We start from the raw sequence: 24,986 nt of genomic DNA, 5'->3' as shown, positions 1-24,986 counted from the left end.
ACCCCATAGCAAATCAGTACACCAAAACACACAAGAGGATTATAATTCAAAGACAACTACTCATTCTCTGTATAACTATATATATTTTTGAATGGCTGCCATTAAAAGTTAGTATTAGATGATTAAAAGCCACTTATTTAAGTAAGTGATCTACCTCACTGTCCCTAACATTTCCTAATTCTTAACGCATTAAATATAAATTTAACGTAGGAGCATAGGTTGGTTCAAATGACAATAGTACTAGTATAATTTCTGAATCTTAAATCTTCTAAGGATATGAGCTGTAAGTAGAAAATCCAGCTTCCTATTTTTATGTGTGTGTTTGATTATGCTAAAATATAAAATATGGGGCAATTAAAAAACTGACAATAAATATTTACCTACTAATCAACAAGTTAATTACTGAATACTTAAAAGATGCCAAGCCCTGGCTGGCATCATGGCTCACTCTATAATCACAGCACTTTGGGAGGCTGAGGTGGGAATCATGTAAGCCTAGGAGATTGAGACAACACAGGGAGACTTCATTCCTTCAAAAGAAAAAAAAAAAAGTAAGAAAATATTAGCCAGGTGTGGTGTGGCAGGAGCCCGTAGTCCTAGCTACTTGGGAAGCTGACATAGGAAGATCTGCTTGAACCTCAGAGTTTGAGCTGCAGTGAGCATGATCACACCACTGCTCTCCAGCCTGGCTGGGTAGCGGAAAGAGACCTGTCTCAAAAGAAAAAAAAGAAAAAAGAAAGAAAGGAAAAAAGAAAATAAGAGAAAAAAATCCAAGCCCTAAGGGTCACACAGGGGAGAGATCAAAATGATGCAGGTCTGCTCAGTGGTTAGGGCACTAGCCACATACACTGAGGCTGGTGGATTCAAACCCAGCTGGCGCCTGCTAAACAACAATGACAATCGCAACAACAACAACAAAAAAATACCTGGGCGCTGTGGCGGGTGCCTGTAGTTCCAGCTACTTGGGAGGCTGAGGCAAGATAATCATTTAAGCCCAAGAGTTTGAGGTTGCTGTGAGCTGTGATGCCACCGCACTCTACCAAGAGCAACACAGTGAGACTCTGTCTCAAAAAAAAAAAAAACCTGTGAGATAATTAGACACCAGAACTGTAAATAACAAAGTACTACATAGCGCAAGTGAAGAGTAACATCAAAACAGATGTCAAGACATTTTTTAACAAGTCTCCCATGTGTATCTCTTCCATAGAAGAGAAAGTTAAGTTCATCTGAAGTAGAGAGGCACTGTGATAAACTGGAGTCTAGTAACCTGTCTCAGCTACGCCATAAAAACGCTTTTGGATAAGTCCCAACTGCTCTACAGTGTCTAGTTAGCAGACATGACACCTGACACAAAAAGGACATTTGTTTATTCACCTCTGATTTGGGTTTGGATAAGCAAGAAAGGAGAGGCAGGCAGAGACTCCTTCTAGAAGGAACTCTTCAGAATGTCTGCACCTGAGAACAGCAAGTTTGCTGCTTAAATTCAATACTGCCTTCTCACAACAAGTGAAAGGAAGGGTGCTGACACCCAGAAGGGAGAGCTGCTGCTCTCCTTGCCTCCTCCAGAGTATAAATATTTATTCAAGAGCCTCAATGTCCTAGGCCCAGCTGCACTGGCACCTCACAGTCCAAGGGACCCCCTACGATGTATCAGCTGTCTGGCTCGGTTTCACTCTAGTTTTCCATGTCCCTGTAAACTCATCTGAAAAACAGAAAAATGAACCAGATCCCATACATCATCTACAAATATAATGAATTAGAAATACTAACCATAGAACACAAATCGTAAAAATTTGTCAGCTGTGAGTAAAAACAGCTTATTAAATTTTCTATCTGGACTTTGTTTTAGAAGAAATATCAAGCTGTTTTTAAAATGCCCAACTGGAAAAGCAAATGCTACTGAATTCCTTAAAAGAAAGATTCTTACCTTAGTCTCAAAATATTAAAATGGCTAAATCTCACAGTAAAACAAATCTATGCAAAAATTCACCATTGTTCTTCATGAGAGTTAAATTTTTATCACTCAGAACAACAATGTTCCTGTAAATCAATTAATGCTAGTACCTCTACAATACCAAGAGCAGAAGAGCTCCCACCCATGTTGGCAGGAATCAAGAAAAGATCAAGTGTACCATTAAGTTACAGACCTCAAATCCAGAAGTAGATGAAAACAATCTTACCAGTTACTGAACAGTAATGATGCCAATCACTCTACATGGATTACCTTATTTGGGTTCTTGCAAGGATCCTATAAGGTACTAGTTAATATATTACTATTTCGGTAATGAAAAAATTCAGGTTCAGGAGGTTAAATAACTTGCCTACAGCTACAGAGCCATTTACAAAGCCTAAAAATGAGGTAATAAAGGATGAACCACTGTCTAGCCTTCATGACAACACACACTCATCAGTGAACACAATCATTCCCATTCTTTTGGCACATAAAGCCCTACAGTGAAGACGCTGGCCATCGGTTATCATGATTTATAAATTTTAAAATTTCCTTTGTTTTCTATATTAGTCTTCATTAGATTTGCTTAGAATGAAATCAGTGCACCTGACAAAACTAAGCTTCTGGATCTGCAACTGCTGAACAATGGACTCTAGACTGTAAGGTCTTTTCTGGAGTCCTGTATGAGGGTACCTCCCCAGAGGACACCTCTATTTACTTGTTCATTAACTGCAACATCCCTCTGTCTCTTGAATATTATTAACCTTCTGCTTTAGATTTCTTACATGTCCTCTCTATAAGCAAAATATGTGAAGATGTATCACTATAGTGAGGGCCTGAATAGCACCAGCATATGGATATCCTTAGAAGCCAGGGCTACAGACAGCAAATGTAATATTTTATTAAGACAAATAAATACAATGACTTCTGGGCAGCACCTGTCGGGGGGGGAGGGTGCTGGCCCCATATACTGAGGGTGGCAGGTTCAAACTCGGCCCCGGCCAAACTGCAACAAAAAAAATAGCCAGGCGCTGTGGCGGGTGCCTATAGTACCAGCTACTCAGGAGGCTGAGGCAAGAGAATTGTCTAAGCTCTGGAGTTGGACGTTGCTGTGAGCAGTGTGATGCCACCGCACTCTATCAAAGGCAATAAAGTGAGACTCTGTCTCTACCAAAAAAAAAAAAAAAAACAATGACTTCCATTCTTTTTTGACATTCCTACATCCACCCCTGCAAAGAAATGGGCAGTAACAGTGACTGAGAAAGCAAAACCAAAACTTCTTGAAAAAACAGCTCTGGAAAAAAAGAAGAAAAGGAAAGAAATACTAAATCTATTCAAGCACTTACAGAAGCGCTATACAGAAATGAAAGAAACTTAATTTTAAGTTATGAAACATGGGAGACTGATTTAGTCTGAAAAAAGTAAGACGTATATTACACACATAGTATAAGAATAAACATCCCTTTCATTAAATCTAAAGGGTGTCCTAAAGGTCTCCAGAAAAACTAACAAACTTGTATTATATGTTATATTTTTTATATTTATACTTCAACATGTAGAGAAATATTTTGTAAAATTTTGTAATGAATATTTTATAAATAAAGGTAAATTTAGCTACAGTTTCCCATTTCCCCTATGTATATATGTTGGGACACCCTGTATAAAGCTCAAGCTGAAGAATCTGCAAAAATGGGGGGGAAAGGCATGATCAAGATAAGAAAAGTTAAAACTCACTTAAATCCACCTTTCCTCACCCCCCACCCCATCATTAGTTTTCTCAGAATTTTAAAAATTGAAGTATGTTATTCTTTGGATGATTATGAACATAGTATGTACTTATTGTAGAAAATGTGAAAAATATTATAATATTAAACTAATATTAACCAATTTAGCATTAAAATATAGTATACACTTATTATAGAACATGTGAAAAATATTAAATAGTATGAGATTGAAAAATTATCTATAATCTACCTCCTCAAAGTTAGCATATTTTATTTTATATACTATTAAATATTTCCTTTTTAAGACACTCAAAAGTATCAGCCCACTTTTTCCATTCACTACAATGTAAACATTTCTTACACCCTTAAACATCCTAATACTCATGAGTTTTATTTCCTGCCAGTTATTTTTACTATAATCAGTACCCTAAATAAAAATTTTAAAGACCATGATTTGTAATGGATTTATGGCATTTGGTTACATGGCTATTGAATAATATAATCATTTGAGAAGCTTCCAAATTATTTTTAACATTATAAATACCACTGTAATGATGAATAAGTAACAAACACATATTTGTATGCATTGCTTACTTTCTTATGATAAATTCCTAAGGATGGTGCTTGCTTTGGCAGCACAAATACTGAAATTGGAACGATACAGGGAAGATTAGCAAGGCCCCTGAGCAAGGATGACACGCAAAGTCGTGAAGTGCTCCATATTTTTAAAAGAGAAAAAAAAAAAAAATTCCCAAGGATGAAATTTTGGGACAAAAGTGTGAACATTTTAAGGATTATGAATATTGCCAACCTGTCATTTAGAAAGCTGCACCAATGCATGTTCTTACCAGCAGCAGATACTTGCCAACACTTGATTCTTTTCTATAGAAGAGAACTATTGGAGCATGCAATTAATGACACAATAACTCTCACCTCTTAGGCTTTTATAGTAATCTTTTTTAAGCTTAAGTCTTTTCAAAAGTAGTATCTCTTGTAGTAAATAAATATTCAGCTATGGTTGAACAATTTTTCCTCTGTTGCTTTTATTTAACAAATTTACCTTGGTTAATTAAACTTAAATGCTTTAAATTAAAAATAGTGTGAAATGCATAAATCTATTTTTAAAATAAAATTATCCTTCTACATGTATATTTGCAATAAAAGATGTCTATGATGTTCAGACAACTGATAAACTCTGGGCTTTGGTATACTGAGTTACTTTTCCTCTTATTTTACTTTTCTGTAACTCTGTATTGCTTGAAAATTAAAATATAAAGCTATAATATATCTTTTTTCCCCTCTCTTTAAAGATTTCTCTTTTTACTGTTGGTTTTACACAATTTTATTAAATTTAGGATTAGCTTACCTCTAATACTTTCATGGGGTCTCTATTGAATACATGAGGTGTTCAATGAGGTGTCTTTACTGTGGCTCCTAGGATTTAATGTCTCCCAGACCTTTGCAGCTCAGGTGGTTGTTCATATCACACTCTCTAGTTGTTTTTTCACCTAGATGTTATTCTTCGGCTGAACTCATGGAATAGTGATGCAGCTTAGTCTCCAGGCGAGAATCTCTCTGATTCTCGGAGGAAGAATTTCTGAAACTTCCTTTCCATAGCTTCCTTCTTCTAGTAGTTTGGCTCCTTAAATGCCAGTGACCTCAGTAGCCCCAAACTTTGAACTCTTATTTCCTCGGTGGGACATATTACCTCAGGTGAACAATTGTAAGAATTACCACTGACTTCTCATTAGAAACAATCTAAGCTAGAAGATAATAAAATGATAACTTTAAAGTACTAAAAGAAAGAAAATATTGTTGACTTAAAATTCTATAGCCAGCAAAAACATCCTTCAAAAATGAAGGCGGAAGACTATGACTTCTAGTCATGAGCTAGTAACAGCGTTTAGAATTGTCCTCCTGCTATAAACAAGTAGAAAACTGGAAAAAATCCCAAACAATAGTTTTCAGACACTAGAAGATAGGCAGTTACCTGTATGAAAACATGATCCCTGGAAGTAGGAAAATAAATGTGGAGAGCCCTATGATTGTCCCAGCTGTCTGCCTAGAGCCACACAACCAGAAGAAAAAACAAATAGAGTCAACAGTCTCACTGAGCTGAAGTGACAGAGTTCAACTTGGTTTGTGGAGTCTGAAGTAGCTAGAATTTGTAGGACATAGTTCCACAAAGGAAGACGCTATACAGAGAAAGTGCTCCAAAAATCTACAAACGGGATTTTCTTGAGTTTCTGGCTAACCACACTGTACGTATGTGTGGTGTGTAACCCCATAAGGCTTGACAAAGAAATATCCAAGAAAATAAATACTGGGAAGTTCTTGACCAAATAACTCAGAGTTCACACAAAGCCAAGACCATTCAGTTTCCACCAGCTGGAATGAACAGACTTTAATGGATACATGGGAGAATCAAGGCAGAGGAAAGGTGCATGCCTCACTAGTGGGCCCTAATAAGTACTAAACTGAAACCTATGTTCTAAAACTGTCCCCAAACAAAAACCCTAAAACCACAAATCCTGAAGACAAACGTGAAAGATCAAGTTGATCCATAAAAATAAACCTCCATTAAGAACAAGACTTAACACTCAAGAAGTATCAACTCCCTTAAACAAAAAAATACACTCAACATTATAAAATCTATCAAAAATTACCAAATACAAGAAAAGGCATGAACCTGCTTTGATTATGATAATCTATAATCAGGACCCAGAAATAGCAGAAATAAAGTGCATTCAAATAGAGAGATTTTACAATAGCTACTAGAAACAAGTTCGAAGACTTAAATCAACACATCAACATAATGAAGAAAAAAGTATTTTAATAGAGAAATGAAACTATACATATAAAAAAGAAATCTTGGCTAGAGAAGAGACTCATGCTTAGGCCAAAGTGGAAGGATAGCTTAGCTTGAAACCAAGAGTTCAAGACCAGCCTGGGCAATGGCCAAACCTTTTCTCTACAAAAATAAAGAAATTAGCCAGGTGTAATAGTGTGTGCCTACAGTCCCAGTCACACGGGAGGCTGAGGCAGGAAGATTGCTAGAGCCCAGGAGTTTGAGGCTGCAGTGAACTATTATGATGCCACTGCATTCTAGCCCTGGCAACAGAGATCCTGTCTCAAAAAGAAAAAAAAATAAAGAAACCTCATGGAAAGTCCAGAACTGAAGAAAAAAAAAAGTATCTTATATAAAAAATTAACTAGATAAGCACAATAGCAAATTAGACAAAGAAGAAAGTTAAAACAAAATTAAGTTAACCCTAAAGCCAGGGCAACAGAAATTTTCCAAACTGAAGGGAAGAGAAAGAAATTGGAAGAAAAATGGACAGCATTTCTGTAATCTGTGAGTTAATATGCATATTAAGTGGTTGAACATATGTGGGATTGGAGTCTGAGGAGAAAAGAGATACTTGGGAAGAAAAAAATTGAGGACAGATGGCTAAAAATTTTATAAATTTGATGAATACAATGCATCAACAGACACAAGAAGCTCAATAAACTCCCCCAAAACCACCAATGATAACAGAAAATCTTAAAAGCAGCCAAAAGAAAAAATATTACCAACAGGGAAACAAGTACAAGAATTACCACAGACTTCATATCAGAAACTATGCAAGCAAGCAGAGGAATAACATCTTTAAGATGCTGAAAGGAGGGAAAAAAACCCTGAAAATCTAAAATTCTATACTCACAACAATAACTTTCAAAATTGGAAACAAGAGGAATTTTGTACTATAAGAAATGTAAAAGGAAATTTTTCAAGCAAAAGAAATTCACTTGATATATACAAATGAAGATTTAAAGAAATGGTTAAAATGGAAGTAAATATTAAAGATACTTTTCTTTCTTTTTTTTTTTTGAGACAGAGTCTCTCTTTGTCGCCCTCGGTAGAGTGCAGTAACGTCACAGCTCACAGCAACCTCTAGCTCTTGGGCTTAGGCGATTCTCTTGCCTCAGCCTCCCAAGTAGCTGAGACTATAAAGATACTTTTCTCATCTTTAATTGTTCTAAAAGTTAACTACACGACAAAGCAAAAAGAATACATAAATCAAAATACATGACAACAAAAGTACAAAACAAAGGAGGAATTGGAAGTATACTATTATAACTGTGATTCTTGTATTACACATTAGGAGGTATAACATTTGAAGATAGATCATGATTAATAGGACCGCCACTAAAAAAAATTTTAAGAGATACATAGTATAAACTTGTATGTTGCCCAGGTTGGTCTTGAACTCTTGGGCTCTAGTGATTCTCCTGTCTCAGCCTCCTAAATTTCTGGGATTATAAGCCATTATTCTCAACTCAAAAGAGAAATACTGTTTCATAAAATTTATAATTTATTTTCATGCTGAAAATTCAACAAGTTAGATGAAATGGACAAATTCCCCCAAAGATGAACTACCAAAACAGACTCAAAAAGAAATAGAAAATCTGAACAGCCCTGGATCTATTCTTATTTAAACTGAATCCTTAAATAAGAACCTTTCTACAAAGAAAACTCTAGGGCCAGATGACTTCATTGATAAATTCCATCAAACATTTAAAGAACATCAATTTTACATACACTCTTCCATAAAAGAGGAAACACTGCCTAATTCATTTTATAAAGCAAAAGCCAGCATAACTCTGATACCAAAACAAGATACAGTTGATATTTAAAAAACAAAACAAAACAAAAGACCAGTGGTTCTCAACCTTCCTAATTTCATGACCCTCATGTTGTGGTGACCCCCAACCATAAAATTATTTTCGTTGCTACTTCTTAACTGTAATTTTGCTACTGTCATGAATCATAATGTAAATATATGATATGCAGGATGTGTTCTCCGAAGGTCTTAGGGGTTGCGACCCATAGGTTGAGAACCGCTGCTAGACCAACATGCCTCATTGAATCCAGCAAAAACAAAACAGGATAATACATCTCATCCAGTGGCATCGATCTCAAGAATGCAACAACGATGGTCTAACAATCACACATCTATCAAGCAATACCATTCACCATCTCAATAGAATAAAAGCAGAAATACTATACTATGTATCTATCTTGATTAAAAAAAAGAGATACTTGGGAAGAAAAATCCTCCACTTGTGGAAAAAACCCTAAGAAAATTAGAAATAGAAGAGAATCGCTTCAATCTGATAAAAAGATTTTTGAAAAACCTATAGCTAACATCATATTTAATGGTGAAAGACTGAATTCTTCCTTTGCTAAGATCAGGATCAAAGGGAGTCTGTTCTCACCACTGTTATTCACTATTCTCCTGGAGATTATGGTCAGTGCAATAAGTATGGGGGAAAAAGGCATTTCAACTCATTTCTTTCTTTCTTTAGACATAGGGTCTTGCTCTGTCACCCTGGCTGGAGTTGCAGTGGTGTGATTACAGCTCACTGCAGCCTCTTGGGCTCAAACTGATTATAACTCACTGTATGCAACCTCGTGGGCTCAAGCAATCGTCCAGCCTTAGCCTCCCAAGTAGCTTGTCCCACAGGCTCATGCTACCATACCTGGTTAATTTTTTTATTTTTCATAAAGACAGGGTCTTGTTGCCCAGGCTCGTCTCAACCTCCTGGTCTCAAGAGATCCTCCTGCCTTAGGGTCCCAAAGTGCTGGTTCACAGCCATGAGCCACTGCATCTGGCCAGCATTCAAATTCTTGAAGAAAGTAAAATGATCTTTATTCACAGACAATATAATCAGGTATACAGAAAATCCACTGGTAGAAAACTTACCAAAACCAAAACAAACTTATTGGCGTTAATAAAATTTTTAAGGCTATAGGATACAAAATCAATGTACAAAAATTAACCATATTTCTACATACTAGCCAGACCTTCATGAAAAACAAAGTATTGAAAACATGCACACTTAAATTTAATAAACTATGCAGAAAACCTTTACACTGAAACGTTCAAAATACTACTCAAGAAATTAAGGTCTAAAGAGAGATACACCATGTTCATGGCTTGAAAAATCACATTGTCAAAGATGTCGATTCTTTCCAATTCATAGATTCAATGCAAACATAAAATTCCAAAAGGCTTTTTGTAGATGTTTATAAGTTGATTATAAAATTTACATGAAAATACACAATACCTAGAAAAGTCTAAACAATGTTCAAAAAGAAGAACCAAATCAGAGAACTCATATTACTTCATTTCAAGACTTATTAAGAGTATGGTAATTGAGACTGTGATATTTGCATAAAGATAGACAAACAGATGAATAGAATAGATTCTAAAAACAGACCCTATTTATTCAGTCAATTGCTCTTTGATCAAGGTGTCAAAGCAATTAACAGAGCAAGGAAAGGAAATTATGTTGGAACAAGTGGCTATCAATGTGGGGGGAAGGAGAATCTAACCTCAACCAAGACTTCTCTCCAACAACAGAAAATTAATCTAGGATAGTCCATGTACCTAAAAACAAAAGCTACCACTATAAAGCATCTGGAAGAAGACATAGGAGAATATCTTCACAACTGTGGGATGACAAAGATTCTAGACAGGACCCAGAAAACACTAATAAAAAAGGAAATATTGATAAAATAGACTTCATTAAATTTAAAACTTTTGCTTGTTGAAAGATGCTATCAAGACAATAAACAGGCAAGCCACAGGCCAGGAGATAAATCTATAATACATATACCTAACAAAGAATGTCTATACACAAAGGCTAAAACTTAACAGTAAAATAACAAACACTTATTAAAACTGGCAACTGGCTGGACTCTCTTGAACAGAGAGTTCACAGAGGAAGATATGCAAATGACCTATAAACACATGATAAAGTGCTCAATATTAACAGTCATCAGGTAAAATACAAATTCAAACCACAGTGAGATAGCCAAGTAGGATGACTAAACCAAATATTGATAATGATATAGAGCAAACAGAACTCTTCTAGATTGATGGTGGGAGTGTAAAATGGTAAAACCATCTTGGATATTGTTCTAGAAGTTTCTCATAATGTTAAACATGACACCTATCCTACCACTGAGCAATTCCACTTGTAGATATTCCTTCACCCAAAAGAAAATGTGTCACAAAAAGACTTGTACAAGAATGCTCATAAAAGGATTCATGACAGCTCAAAGCTGGAAACAACCCTTTCCACAATAATACCTACACAATGGTAGCCTGCAACTAAAAGGAACAAACAACTACTACAAATAATATGAACCCCAAAAGCATTACTCTGATCAAAAGGAGCCAGACACAAATGAGTTCATATTGCCACAATTCCTTTTATATTAAATTCTAAACCAAAGTTAATCTTAAAATAAATCAGAACAGTGTTGCAGGTATGGCGAGGGGGAGAGCAAGGATTGAATGGGAATGGGGCACAGGGATCTTTCTGGGGTGACAGAAATCATTAATTATAAAGATGTATTAATTGTCAAGAATTATGGAACTGTACGCTTAATATGTGTGCATTTCACTATAGGTAAATGATACCTCCACTTTTAAAAAAAAAAAAAAACCCAACAAAAAATAAAATTCTATCTTTTTACTCTAGGCCATACTGTAAAACAGTAATTTCCCAAAGTTTGGTCTGTGGTTCATATAGATCAGAGTCACTAGGGCCCTATTCCTAACTTACTGAACCATAATTTGGGGCTGGGGGTAGGAGACTGGAAATGTATTCTAAACAAGAGCCCCATATAATTCTCATGTTGAGGAAAGTTGGAGAATCATCAGTACAGAAGCAAATAACTAGAAAACAAAAAGATGATACAAAAGACTTAGTATATGAATTAAGTAATCAATGCTATAATTCACCATAAGCGGTAAGAGTTGTTGTTACAATACCTAACTGCTATTTAAATTATGTTATAATATTCTTCTGTTCAACCCCTCCAATTTTATACTTTTATGTAATATGCTTTGAGGAGTTCCAATCCAAACTTGTCTTTGATTATCTAACTACCCTTAATTTTTCATTAATCCCAATTCAAAATGTGCATTCTAATAAACAAGTAATCATGTTCACCAGTTCCTTTGATTTTTCTTCTTTAACCTTCTACTTTCTTGGTACAGTTTGCCCCACTTTTTAATAGTGTTATTCCTACTTTTCACTGCATAGCCTTGTCTTTCTACCTCCTCTAAAACTGAACCCAAAACTAATCTTTTCCACTAAGCACTAAACCACCTAACTCAAGATTCTTTCCAAATTCCCTTCAGCACTTGAAGATCTTGCTCCTAACAGACATTTATTTTAGTGAAATTGGACATCTCATCTTAATGACTCATCAACTCCATTGCCTAGCTTAGAGAGTAGAACCTTTGGGGAAGAACTGAAAAGATTACAGCCTCTTCTTGGTTCTTCCAATCTGTTTTAATTTTTCCCTCTTAAAGTTGCCAGCACCTTAAATTCTAAAGGACTAGAGAAGTAGGAGAGAAAGAGGCTAAGAGCTAACTCCTAGGGATGCTCTGGACAGGATTTTAAAGCAGGTGAAAAAAAACTTCAGGCTTCTGACGTTCAGACATTTCAGCAGCCCAAGGAAGCAAACAGGGATTCCAAAGGTAACCCCAGATGAGGAACTAGGAAGTGCATTTGCCAAAGTACTCCTTTGTATTGTACTAGGTGGCTAGACAGGATGAGGAAGGAAAATCCCCAACTGGTACACTGTTTTAAGCACACTAAAATATCTATGCTTTCTCACAACAGTATTTTTCTATATTCTTTGTGAGGCTAGGTGGTGGTGCCAGGTGGCAGTGGGCAACAGGTAAATATTTTTTAAAGTCTACACTTTTGCACTAGTATTGGCAGTTACTTTTGTTCTAAATGCATTATCATTTAGAAATGAGCATTATTCATTTAATTTCATGATTTTCAGCTATAAACTATATGCCCTCCAAATCATATCTATAAACCTGACCACACTCCTGACCCAGGCCCATAAACTGATACCTTGTGTTGCTACCTAACTAAAAGCATAATTACTTGTCTGAAATCAAACTCAGTATTCCCTCTCTCTCAAACCTGCACATACTATTGAGATAGCGTTTCAAGCTGTCCCCCTGGGTAGAGTGCTATGGCATCATAGCTCACAACAACCTCCAACTCTTGGGCTCAAGCAATCCTCTTGCCTCAGTAGAGACGGGAGGTCTTGCTTTTTGCTCAGGCTGGTCTCAAACTTGTAAGCTCAAGCAATCCACCTGCTTTGGCCTCCCAGAGTGCTAGGATTACAGGCATGAGCCACCGACATGCCTGGCCTCGTCCACAACTTCTATCACCTCCAAACACTAATCAAGTCTAGAGAACTTAAACTCCTAAATATCTCTGAAATAGGTGTTCTTGTTTTCTAAACCACTATAAATTCCTTAACTCGGACTATCACACATTCTTTTTCCTGAATTTTCCTGACCCTTAAATAGCATCCTTGACTGTGATCTTACCTTCCAGAGGTCAGAGAGAACTGCCTCATTTACTTGCCCTATCATATGTGTTAACAGACAGTCCTTGACTCACAATTTGGTTCAACCAAGGATTTTTCAACTTTACAATAGTGCAAAAGTGATATGCATTTAGTAGAAACTATACTTTGAGTTCCCATTTTCAGTACAGTACTCAAGAAATATATATATAAGATAATTCAACAATTTATTATACAATAAGCTTTGTTCAACTGCAAGCAATCTAAGTGTCTCAGCATGTTTGAGGTAGGCTATGCTAAGTTATAATGTTCAGTAAGTTAGGTTTACTACAGGCACTTTTGACTTGATATTTTCAATTTACAATGGGTTTATCAGGACATAACCCCATTTTAAGTCAATGAGCATCTGAATTTGCTCCATAATTATTTGGTGAATAAATGTCTCCAATCTTTTTTCCTCCAAACTATTACTGCTATGATCAACTTCCTTCCTTCTTCCTTTCCTTCCTTACTCTCCCCTCCCCTCTCCTTCCCTCTATTTTCTCCATCCTCTTCCTTCTTTTTATTCCTTCCTTCCATTCCTCCCTCCTTCTCTCTCTCTCTTTTTTTTTAGACAAAGCTCTTGCTTTGCCGTTTAGGCTGGAGTACAGCAGTGCAATCATAGTTTACTGCAGCTTCTCCAGCTCCTAGGATCAAGCAATAGACCCATCTCAGCCTCCCAAGTGGCTGGGACTACATATGCATGCCACCATGTCTGGCTAATTTATTTTTTGTAGAAACAGGGTCTTGCTACATTGCCCAGGCTGGTCTTTAATTCCTGGCCTCAAGTGATCCTCCTGCCCCAGCCTCCCAAAATGATGGTCCACCCTGCCTTATGATCAATTTTCTAAAACACAAAACTATTGCACTTCCCCATCTACAAAACTAAATAAAAATCCAAACTCCTAGTATGGCATACATACAAAACTCTTAACTTGTTTCCTTCTGCTTTGATTCTAGTGTGATTTCCTAAATTTTCTTTTTCACCCATATAGAAAGATCAAATGTCACCCTTCTCCTTAAATACTCTATGCCCTTTCATTTCTAATAATCTGGAATAGTCTCTCAATCCAGCTTATTTTATTTCTTTGAGCATCCTTTTACTGATTAAATCCATTAGCTAAACCCAGACAGAAGTAATGAGTTAAGTAACAATCAGACAATATAGCCAACTCTCAATTAGCTTATTTTCTTATTTTTTTCCGTTGTAGAAATATCAGCCAACAAATACAACCCAGGTATCAGCTGGCGTCTCCCCACTTGAGAACATAGGAAAGTTACCCACTCTTTAGTTTCATTGTGAAGGTCTCAATTCTGGAACTGGTCATTTTTCCCTTTTTTATTTAATTTCAAATTAGTATGAGGGTACAAATTTTTAGATTACTTCCAAGGTAATTGTTCTCACTTCCAAGGTAAAGTTCCAGTTGTAAAAGAACCCTTCACCCAGGGGCATGCTATCCACCCATGCGTTGTGTCCATTAAGTGAGATCCTGCCAAATGCCCTCCCTCCTTCTGCCATTCATCTTCTCCCTGACCCATACTAGACTATACTTGCATTTTATTATTCATGTGACTATGTACTTGTCGTGGAATACTATTCAGCCATAAAAAAGATGGAGACCTTACATCTTTTATGTTTATCTGGATGGAGTTGAAACAATTCTTAGTAAAGTATGGCAAGAATGGAAAAGTAAATATCCAGTGTACTCAATACTAATTAGCTTATTTTCATAGTCTTATTAACACAGTGTAGACTAAATAGAAAAGTGAAAAAAATTGCTTCAACTACCTGCTGAGCTTCTTCTCTACAGTAAATTAATGTTAAAATTCTTTAGGTACAGATATCTTACCTATCTTTTGATTGACAAACACAAAGAGACCTAAAATTTAATTTTCTTCTCTTTCACCTTTAACACCTCCCTTCCCCATCTCTCTTCTACTTGCTTTGCACCTCTTGCCACCTAAATTTTTACCGCATCCTCTTCATCCACCCTTCACAAGAACATGAGTAATCCTTTAAAAATCTCATTTGTAAAGCATTTAAAATTTACAAAGCATTTTCACATATACTTACTCATTCGGTCTTTACAACCTCATTTTGGGGATTCCAAAATCGAATGCTGCCCTTAGTACTTTGTATATTTTACCTCAATTTTGAGAAAAATTGCAGTTCAAAAAAGTTTGGTAATTCAATATACTGCTTTTCCCTTTGCCTAGAACGCTGAAATCCTCTTCCCCTGCTCATCTCTCAAGACCCATCTAAGCCTTCCTCTACTCCCAGAGCAAGAATAATGTTATTATGCTGATTTCAGTACTGTCCTGATATTTTCAGGTAACTATTTTATACCATGCCAGAGACCTGATTATTCTAATCCAGGTCTCTGGACTTTTACTGTGGTGACTTTTCTACTGAACAATATTTTCCTTGTTAATAAATATTACTTTCATTAATGACCATTAATGATTCAGCATTTTACAAAATAAAGGGGAAGAAATGCCTTATAGGTAGCTAGAGGTGACTTAACAATATTCTTGAAGGGTAAAACTGTACAAAAAAACATTCCGGGCGGCGCCTGTGGCTCAGTAGGTAAGGCGCCGGCCCCATATACAGAGGGTGGCGGGTTCAAACCCGGCCCTGGCCAAAATGCAAAACAACCAGAAAATAGCCGGGCATTGTGGCGGGCGCCTGTAGTCCCAGCTACTTGGGAGGCTGAGGCAAGAGAATCGCTTAAGCCCATGAGTTGGAGGTTACTGTGAGCTGTGTGAGGCTACGGCACTCTACCGAGGGCCATAAAGTGAGACTCTGTCTCTACAAAAAAAAAGACATTCTAAAAAAAAACATTCCAAGCTTTCCTTAAAAATCAGGAATTTAAGGAATGTGTCTAAATCCTCTCAAAGTATTTAGATACCATCCCTGTGGTAAAAATGACATCCAAAGCAGACCACAGCAAGGAATAACAGAGTACTTCATAAGGTCTAAATTAAACTATTTCAAGTTTTAAGTGATGCCACCTAATGTCCTGTGATGTTCAGGATTAACAATAAAAAGACTAGATCCTTAGTCCCAATTCTACCACATCTTAGCTAACTGGGGAAACTCACTAAACCTTCCTGTCTCAAACTTCCTCTTGCATAAAATTGGATAAGGCCACCTACTTTTCTGAATTAAGAGGATTAAATGACAAGGTGGCTGTAAATCACTTAGTCTGGAACATAATAAACAGTCAAAATATGGTAACCTCTTTATTATTGTTATGTAACATCATTTTTGTTTACAGAAGCATGCCCAACAATACTGAATATATTGGACTGTCTGAACCAACAACTACAATAAATGGCTTCAAGGAAGTCGTCTACATAATTTCTGGATCCCCTTTCTAGGTCACAACTTAGGTCCTATAAATATAATTGGGAGTACCTTCCCCTAAATGCATTATCTCATTCTCTGCCACATGAAACCTCATCAAAGGATATTCATGTGGCTTCATCTTGTTGGCTTACTTTTTAACTACTTGGAATAGCACATGGAGTCAGCTGCAAATCTAGCAAGTTTCACTGCCAGTTTGACTACTAAATCATTTATAAAAATGTTAAATGTAACTGGTCCTGGTACTGACCCCACAAAGGGTAAAGGGGTTACCCAGCTGTTCTTATGTAAATAGCCAAAGTCAAAGACTAAACAAAGATAAACCTGCTCCCCTTTGGCCACATGCCTATTTTAAGCCTTAAGAAAGTACTTGGGACTAAGTGCAGGTTAGTGGTTAAGGCGCTGGGTTCAAACCAGGCCCAGGCCTGCTAAACAATAAATAATGACAACAACAACAACAGAAAAATAGCCAGGCATTGTAGCAAGCACCTGTAGTCCAGGCTACCTGGGAGGCTGAGGCAAGAGAATCACTTAAGCCTTAGAGTTTGAGGTTGCTGTGAGCTGTCATGCACAGTGAGACTGTCTCAAAAAAAAAGAAAAGAAAAGAAAAAGAAAAAAAATACTTGGATTTCTCCTTACAGATTATATCTAATGTTTAGTTGGTTTATCCTTTATTATAGAACATATTTCAGAAGTCTTCCTGTCTGGTGTTATGTGAATATATATATTAAACTGAATTTCTCCTATACCCTCACTGAACAATCAACACAGAAAACATCTATGAACTCAAAATGTGTGGGGCTTTCTCTTCACCAAAAAGCAAGCCATCAATTCTGCAGTGGATACCGGCAGGATATCCTCTAATTCAATCCAATTCTGACACCATCAACCTGGAGTCAGATCACATAGGCTGAGAATTCAGTCCCACAAGACCGAGCCCCACTTCCGATGCCAAACCCAAACTCCCCATTATTTTACCTGGGCTTCTGACCAGCTGGCTATAAACTGGAGTTTCCACGACCTCCTCCTGTGTTTCATGTGCTAGAGCAGCAGGCAGAGCGCAGGGAAACACTTTTTAAAACACATGAAAAGTGTTTAAAAGGTAAGTTTAAAGAGTTTTTTAAAAGTATTTAAAAGCATTTAAACACACATTTCCCAGTTTATTACAAAAGATATCTTAAAAGATATGAATAAACCAGCCAGATAAAGAGATACAAAGGGTGAGGCCTGGAAGGGTGTAAAAGCTTTTGTCCCTATGGAACGTGCCACCCTCCCAGCGCGTTGGATGTGTTCTTGTTCACCTTCCTGGAAGCCTCCCTATGCTTGGCTATCCTCAAGCTACCTGAACTTTGTCCCTTTTGGGTTTTTATAGAAGCTTCATACATAGGTCTGATTAAACCACTGGCTATCAAATTAACCTTTAGCCTCAGTCTCTTACTTGAAGGTTAGGGGGATAGGGCTGAAAGTTCTAACCCCCAGAGCACAAAGTTGGTTCCCCTGGAGACCAACTCGCCCATCCAGTGGTTATCAAGAGACTGTCCAAAAATTGGCTTATTAATATATGATCAGGTGTGTCTGAAAGGGATTGCTGTAAATGACAAAAGACGGGTATCATTCACCTTCAACTCTCTGAAGCTGTTCCTGAGCAGCTTTTGTCCCAAGGACAAAAGGCCAAATACTATAACAAAAGATATTCTTATTGCTATAATCACTTAGGAAATAACAAGGTTTACAGGATCTGTGAGCCAGGAACCATGAGTAAGATCCAGAATACAGTACATAATAATATTACATCCTGAAACAAAGACATGCCAATCTGTGGGACTCATGACTTACACTCATGCATATAGGGCTAAATTCCTATAAAATTCTAGTTTTCCTTAACATTTTTCTCTATCCAACTTCCAATACTTAACCCAACTCCCTTTTCTCCAACTACCTACCTTATACATAAGTCAAAAGCTCAGTTCTCATATCATTTCATTCTATCATTCTATTTCCCACTGTTCCATTTTCCATACATCTATTATTTAAATAAGCTTCCACACTTTTAAATTGCTTGAAATACTGTAAAGCAATACTTTGATTATCACCTCTAACTCAAGAATCCTGCTCAGAATAAGCACCCAAATATTGACCCTCTTATATCAGTCTTCAAATAAAATAAGGAATTCATAATTTGAAGACAATCCCAGAGCAGATAAGCCCATTTCAAATATAATTTTTAAAAAATTATCTTCATCGCTGCTTCTTATTAGCTTTGATAAAAGATTACTGTATGATATCTCATCCAAGTAAAGGTAAATTTAATTCTGGTATTAAGCAGCATACAAAAGCCTGTGAAAATATATTCTTGCTATATTGTATTTCATTATACAATATAGTCTCTAAAATTATTCCTTAGAATTTTTCACTTACCTGTGAAGTAGTTTACTCAGATGTAAACATACCAAACATTAACATGAAATCAACAATCCAGCCCAATTACCCTTTCAAGATTACTTCTGCTCTAAACATATTTAAAAATCCTTCTCCACCTCCCCTTTGGCTCTCCACCCCAAAAGTAGGATAGTTGGCTAACTCAGAATAAGAATTTATTAAGTTCGACAAGGCAAATAATTCATATTTTGCCTCTTTCACTCTCCAACAACTCACTGAAACTAAGAAAGTAATGTGCACGTACCCATGAATTTTTAGTTCAGTAGCCACCCATACACAAAGCCACAATCACTGTTAAGTATACATAGCAAACTCAATAAAAAAAATGAACAAATGTTAGTTATATTTTAATATGATATTTCTGATGCCTTCTAAAATCATACCTGAGTAATTTATTTACATAATTAGATTATGTAATAGACCTGAATAAAGAGAATCTGAGTGTCTAGATTCTACAAAATTCCTAAAAGCATGCCATAAATCCAATAAATTATGATAATTCCCTATCATAATTTATTGATTAATCAAAAGAAGATTACAAGTTAGTCACTTTTCATTCTATTTTATTTTTTATTTTTATTTTGTTGTTGTTGTTGCAGTTGCCATTGCTGTTTAGCAGGCCCTGGCTGGGTTCAAACCCCGCCAGCCTCAGTGTATGTGGCCAGAGCCCTACTCACTGAGCTATGGGCACAGCTGTTAGTCACTTTTCAAACACTAACATTCTGTACTGGTGAAAGAAAAATACAATCCTGGAAACTTGTGATGGCTATGTGCGACTCTTTAGTCCTGTCAGCACCACTTTGGACTAAAGTATTGACCTATGTAGGTGTCATCTGAAGTACCACCACCAATAGCATGCCTGCCTGAGATCTAAAACAACAGCAAGACTACTACTAGCATAATGAAGACACTTTTGAGCTATAACGTTGTTTCCAATTTTAATCTTTTTTTTTTTTTTTTGAGACAGAGTCTCACTATGTTGCCCTCAGTAGAGTGCTGTGGCGTCACAGCCCATAACAACCTCAAACTCTTGGGCTTAAGCGATTCTCTTGCTTCAGCCTCCCAAGTAGCTGTGACTACAGGCGCCTGCCACAGTGCCTGGCTATTTTTTGTTGTTGTTGCTGTTGTCGTAGTTGTCATTGTTGGTTAGCTGGCCCGGGCTAGGCTGGAACCCCCCCAGTCTCGATGCATGTGGCTGGCGCTGTAACCACTGTACTACAGGCGTCGATCCCCAATTTTAATCCTTAACCTGTAAAATGGACTCACTTCAATAAAAGTATAAAAATAAGAGCAGTTAGCCGGGCATGGTGGCTCATGCCTGTAATGCTAGCACTCTGCGAGGCCAAGGCTGGTGGACTTCCTGAACTCACCAGTTTAAGACCAGCCTGAGCAAGAGTGAGACCCCATCTCTAAAAATAGCCGGGCATGGTAGAGGGCACCTGTAGTCCCAGCTACTTGGGAGCCTGAGGCAAGAGAATCACTTGAGCCCAAGAGTTGCAGGTTGCTGTGAGCTATGATGCCACAGCACTCTACTGAGGGTGACAACGTGAGATTGTCTCAAAACAAACAAAACCCAAAACTAAAAACTCTTTCCTGATAGGTAAGAAATTACATGTAATAGGATGCAAAGATGCTTTGAGAAGGAAAGATCACAAAGATGCATGAGAATCAAAGTTAAGAGGACTCTAAACAGAAGAGCTACTATAAAAGAAACGGAAAAACCTGCGAAGGCAAACCATAGAATGCCACCAAGAGAAAGCCACCAGTCTTTAAGTGATACATCATTAACAAGGACTCTGAGATAGCTCATGACTCAAACTGTCACTATCAAAGAACATTTGCTAAACCACATGGCCATGACACTAGTTGGACCTGGGTTACAGCAAATTAAAAAAAAAAAAAGTTATAAAATTGGAGTTATACAAATTTTATCATTAAAATCTTATAGGTTAATGAATGAAGTCACCCAAACATTCACTTAATACAAAGCAAGGTTCAATGACTTCCCATGATTCCACTGGCAGAAAAGAATTGCAATCAATAAGAGACATTATAAATTCCTGACTTCCTCCTTTAAGCTTACCCAGTTGGCCCAAAAAACTCACTGTATTTTTATTAGAATATTTGCAAACCAACTTTTAACATTTTAGTTAGAATTAGAATATTTGCAAACCAACTTTTAACATTTTAGTTCCAGAATTACAAAACTGCAACAAGGATCTGCTGGTGACATTCAGAAAAAATGAACACATTCACTCTAATTTGATATGCAGACCTAATTAAAGATCCAAGATATACAAAGGAAGGAGAATACAAACAACGAGAACGTCATTTGCACTAAGTGCCCTTTAAAACAGACTATTATTTATTTGATCATGCATTTATCTAGGAATTTTTGTAGCTTGAAAGTGACTGCACTCACAGCAAGGTGACAAATGGGTGAGACAAATGGGCATGCAAATGCCTACCTATACCTAATGAAACATAAAGAATAATATCTATTATTTGTTATGTCTTAACTACGTGCTAGGCACAGTTAATCCTTACCACTATGCTATGAGGTAGTTACTTTAAACATCCTCACTTTACAAATGAGGAAACCCAGGCATACAGTGGTTAAATAACTTGCCTAAGATCTTCTTAAGTAGCTGAGATACAAATCTTGTCTTTTTCTACTACAATTATTATAGGAATGATGTTTTCATATCATTATCATGTAATTCAACCAGCGCTCTTTTTAAAAGAATTAAATCCATTTTAATATAACAAAACCCCCATACTAACTGAAAATAATAATTTTCGCATGATTTACCTTAAAAATATAAGAGCCTTTTGAATTCTGAAAGTCTTTTAAGCAATTAATTTTTGGTGTAAAAATTATACAATGCTAGCCTACTCTAAGACATTCATCTAATATTTTAATCTAGATGACAGTTTGTCTCTTTTGAATGACAAGGAACCATCAGCCCTTCCACTAACAATGAAGCATATTGTTTTAAACTTTGTCAAAAAAAAAAAAAAAAAAACTCACCCAGTTTCACATCATTTCATGTATACTCAGCTCAAACTTCTCCATTCTTAGGAACAGTATCACAAACCCAAAAAGCATGTATAGTTGCCATTAGAATGTTTTAGAAACAAACAACATGAATTTGATAAAGCAGAAAAAACCCTGGTCTGGAGTTCAGAAACCTGCCCATCAATACAGGCTCCACCACTAACTAGCAGTATAGTCCCTTCACAACTGCTCTGAGCCTTGGTTTCTTGATTTACAAAATAATCATCTCTATGGTCTACTCCTGCAGCTCTGAAAGAAATGTGACTCATACACGTACATCTTTTTTTCCAAGCTTCCCATTCTCATTCTTAGTTACTACCATTAATTCCCCGCCAGTAAGTGTTATTTTTACTTCGTTCTACAAAAGGAGAAAAACGCCCAATTTAAACAAAGGTAAGAAGGGAAAAGCTTTCTGGATCATTGGCTTGCCATAGATGATTTTCAGGGTGAATAAAGTAGAAGCCATTATAATGTTAAAAGGTGTTAGGTTTCAATATTTTAGGCTTCTGTTTTGCATGCCAGTACATTCTCCCTAAGGACATAGTAAAATTCAAGGACAATAGGGAGAAAAAATATATAATTATCCATTAGTTATTCAAATTAAGAAGGTGCCAACTGAAAATATTAACACCTTTTTGCAGAAATGTTTTCTATGATGAATTAAAGGGCAAAATATGACCTACAAATTTTTTTCTAAAATGTCTGAGTACTCCCTAATCAAACAGCTTTCATTTTGTAAACTTTAAGTATTCTGTAAATATAAAAAACCAGTAACATATATGATAAAGAAGATAATGAAAAGATCAAAGATCTAGTTGTGCAATTCTTAGCTTACTCTTCTCAGTGAAATGAAGAACCTCCATGATGGTTCTGTAGACTCTGGATGTCACTGCCTTTTCTATGTTCCCAAACTAAATGCAAAATTATTAAAATTTAAACATCTGACATGAAGATTACCAACTGTTCGAAAACTCAACCTGATTTTAGTATTACTTTCTAGAGGTGATAGCTTACTATCTCCTTCCCAAGGCAAGTTTAAAGTTAAAATATTTTAAAACTTCTTTAGAATTTGTAGTTCAATTTTGCATATTGTGAAGAAACAATTGAAAGCATGGGAATTACTTATTTTCTAGAATAAAAGTCAATAGTACAGTCCAGTCTAAATGTTAAATTGGGAAGAAGTAAGCCACAGTTATAGGTGGAGAGAGTTCTACAAGAATTTCAAGGCGTGTTTTTGGAAATTCTCAACAAAACTAGGAAGCATTAAACTACCAACAAACATATACATGCATATTTAAATAAAAGACAACTAACCAAATCCAGCAGCCAGACACCTTTTGGTTGAAAGGCCAAAAGAAAATGTCAAAACTCCTCGGACTCCAATCTCCCAAGCCTTTCAAAGTTCAGGACCAAACCAAGATGTACTTACACTGCTTTTTAGCATCCTTCTTTAAATACATCTCCCTCTTGACAAAGTCACTCTGCTTTAGCACCAGACCCCAGACCAAAGAATCCTAGGAGCGCAAGCAGTTGCAGTTTCTTCACGTTCCCACCTTTGCATCTCTCACCACTTCAGGTTAAACCTCCCGAGATGCTCCATTCACTTTCCCCATCCATGCTCCCCGGTTCGCTCCCTCATCCCCCCCGTGGACCTTTACTCGTCGACCTTCAGTACGCCCAGATCCGGCCCTTGGAACCCCAAGTGACTTGGCCGTGCCTCCTTCCCTGCAGCCTACATAACTGGTTCAGTGCCCCATGGCCTCCCGCCGACCCACCATGACCCCGGATCACGAATGCCCTTCTACTATCCGGAGACGATCCTCCTTCCCCTTAGGTATCCCACGTTCCTCCAACCAGAAAAGCAATCCCACAGAAACGCACTGAGAGCCTACTAAGAGCGAGTTCCCACTACGCGCGGCGTGGTCTGCACCGAGCTCGGGGCCGGGGCTTGCCGTCCTCTTCCCGGCCGGCCCATCCCAACCCGAGGGCCGGCGATGCCTTAGTCGGGGTGCGGGGGCGATAGCCAGAGGCGGACTGCGCCCAGCGCCGGCACGGCGACACTGAGAGGCGGCAGCTAACGGCGGTGCGGGGTCCGTAGCAGGCGGCCGGCCGGGCGCGTCTGCAGGGACACTCACCGGTCCGAGCGCACAGGGCGGCCTCATCCAGGGCACCTGCGGCCAGGCGGGACGGGCCTGGACGGCGCAGTCACCAACAGGGCGAGTCCGCCCTCCTTCTGGTGCAACCCGTCCCCTCCGACTGCCAGCGAGCGCAGCCTCTCTCTTCCTCTGGACCGAGCCCGGAGACCCCAGCTCCGCCGGATGCCCCTGCCAGGCCCCCACCCCCTTCCCCGGCCACCTCCCCCTCTTCACCCGCTTCCCCTCCCCCCTCCCCCCAACCCCCACCGGAATGGAAAATACCTCCCGGGGCGGGGGACAGGGGGCGGGCGGGGGCACGCCTCTCTGAAGAGCAGCCTACCGTGACCAATAGCAGGCAGGACATTGGAGGGGCGGGATTTCTAGCGGCCAATCCGGAGGCGTGTAGGTGAAGCCCTAAGGAGGGAGGTAGTGAGCGAGAGGAGGGCGGCCCGGGAGTCAGGGAGGTCGGGCCGCTCGGGTGAGCGCTGTGTGCGGCTGCCATTTTGGAGTCGGGCAGTTGCGACGGAGGCTGGGTCCGGCCGGGGGAAAGAGAGGAGCCAGTCAGGTGGGAGAGAGGTGGTCACGTGGGTCTGAGGGGCGGGTTAAAGCGGCGGCAGCCGAGGGGAGGGGGCGGCGGCCGCGGCGAGTGGTGGTGGCTAGGAGGATCACGTGGTCGGAGGAGGGCCCGCGGTGGGTTTGGGGGTGGAAGGTCAGTCTGAGGTGGGAGAAGGGAGAATGCTTTGTACCTGGTTTCAACTCTTTTGAGGAGATGCGGAGGAAAGTGCTGAATGGAGGGCGTGAGTGCCTGGTAGGAAAATGTGAATGAGTCTGCCTGGCGCTCTTCAGCATAGAGCCGCCCAGCTTCCAAGTTTCGAGATC

At 38.2% G+C, this 24,986-nt stretch overlaps 1 protein-coding gene and 1 non-coding gene across 7 annotated transcripts in view; one reads left to right on the top strand and one right to left on the bottom strand.

Annotated features, from left to right (window-relative positions):
• SOCS5 (suppressor of cytokine signaling 5) overlaps window positions 1-24,655 on the bottom strand; it is an 80,760-nt gene extending 56,105 nt beyond the window's left edge. For 3 of the 6 annotated variants that reach the window (XM_053588840.1, XM_053588842.1, XM_053588841.1), the window contains exons 1-2: window positions 24,108-24,310; window positions 17,454-17,546 (exon numbers count right to left, since the gene is read on the bottom strand). The gene's annotated coding sequence lies outside the window, so the exon portion shown is untranslated. Of the gene's footprint in view, window positions 1-17,453; window positions 17,547-23,853; window positions 24,068-24,107; window positions 24,380-24,447 lie in introns of those variants that run through there. The other 3 variants (XM_053588843.1, XM_053588839.1, XM_053588844.1) reach the window with 3 other exon arrangements.
• LOC128585108 (U6 spliceosomal RNA) lies at window positions 4,296-4,402 on the top strand. The gene has a single exon (XR_008379854.1). It is a non-coding gene; the product is annotated as a U6 spliceosomal RNA (small nuclear RNA).
• Window positions 24,656-24,986: the final 331 nt, after the last annotated feature.

This window comes from Nycticebus coucang, chromosome 4, assembly GCF_027406575.1.
Source record: "Nycticebus coucang isolate mNycCou1 chromosome 4, mNycCou1.pri, whole genome shotgun sequence".
NCBI lineage: Eukaryota > Metazoa > Chordata > Mammalia > Primates > Lorisidae > Nycticebus > Nycticebus coucang.
Note: the sequence above shows the minus strand (reverse complement) of the source record. Positions and strands in the feature narration are given on the sequence as shown.